Source organism: Schistocerca piceifrons, chromosome 6 (genome assembly GCF_021461385.2).
Source record: "Schistocerca piceifrons isolate TAMUIC-IGC-003096 chromosome 6, iqSchPice1.1, whole genome shotgun sequence".
NCBI lineage: Eukaryota > Metazoa > Arthropoda > Insecta > Orthoptera > Acrididae > Schistocerca > Schistocerca piceifrons.
In genome coordinates this window covers 94,897,281-94,898,522 of record NC_060143.1, presented here as the reverse complement: position 1 = coordinate 94,898,522, position 1,242 = coordinate 94,897,281, and positions in this window count along the sequence as shown.

The following is a 1,242-nucleotide window of genomic DNA, read 5'->3' as shown; positions in this document are numbered from 1 at the left end:
AACCATATCGTGGTATTCCGCGGGCCCAATGGTTACTTTTGCAGGGTCCCATTACTGCCAAGGGTACGTGACCATTTCAGCTGGTCTGGTCCATCCCACGGTACAATGTTTGTTCCGCAATGGCGGTGCGCTGTTCCAAGATGACAAGGTATCTGTTCACACGGCTCTCATTGTCCGAGATTGGTTATGTGAGCACGAGGATGAATTATCTCATCTCCCCTGGCCACCTGTCACCAGATGTCAATATTAATGAGCCTTTGTGGTCTGCTTTGGAGAGAAGGGAGTCTGATCGCTTTCCACGTCCATCAACGTTACCTGAATTGACCATTGTTTTGCAGGAAGAATGGTATAAAATTCTCTCGAGCACCATTATTTATCCATTCTAAGATGACTGGAAGCTGCCTCGAATGCCAGCGGGTTTTCTACATCGTGTTATGCACAGTAATGTATTGTGTTTTTGGCGTTTCCATATTTTCATCGACCCCTGTATACACCAACAGTTTTCCAACCACCACAGCGGTTGGGGCATATTCCTAGATCCTTCTCTTAATGCCAGTTCTTGAAAGTCTCTAAGAAGGCTTTCGGGAATTAAGGTCTGTCTTAGTCAATAGTTCACGGTTTTCCGCAGCTCCGTGACTTCCTCCATGGACCAAACAAACCTTTGATAACAAGTGCAGCCTTTCTTCGTGTGCGCTGAAAGTGTACCCAAGAGATACAGCTGTGTAGGCTTCCGCGTTCAGAACATGAAAGTTTTATGGGTGCGGTACTGCGTTATATCGCAAATAACTGTCAATGATGAAGTCAGCATTTCTGCCACCGTTACAGTCCGTGGTCTACTGGTACGTGATCTCGTCCACTATAATTGGCCACGACTACTCTACTGAGCATAACCTTACGTCACATTTTAGAAAACCGTGATTTTATTGGCCGCTTGTGGAGGAAGGAGTGGGAAAATTTACTGTAATAGGTTGTCGAGAAAGTGGGAATATGGAGTTGTACATTGCCTTTTACCACAGTAAAGTTTCCGACTGCTTCCGCCACAATAGATCAATAATATTAACCGTCTTAAAATTGTGACGTTATGTTACGCTCAGCAAAGCGGTCCTGACAAAATCCGGGGCCGAAATGTTGATTTCGTCAAAAATGATTCAAATAGCTCTGAGCACTATGGGACTTAACATCGGAGGTCATCAGTCCCCTAGAACTTAGAACTACTTAAACCTAACTACCCTAAGGACATCA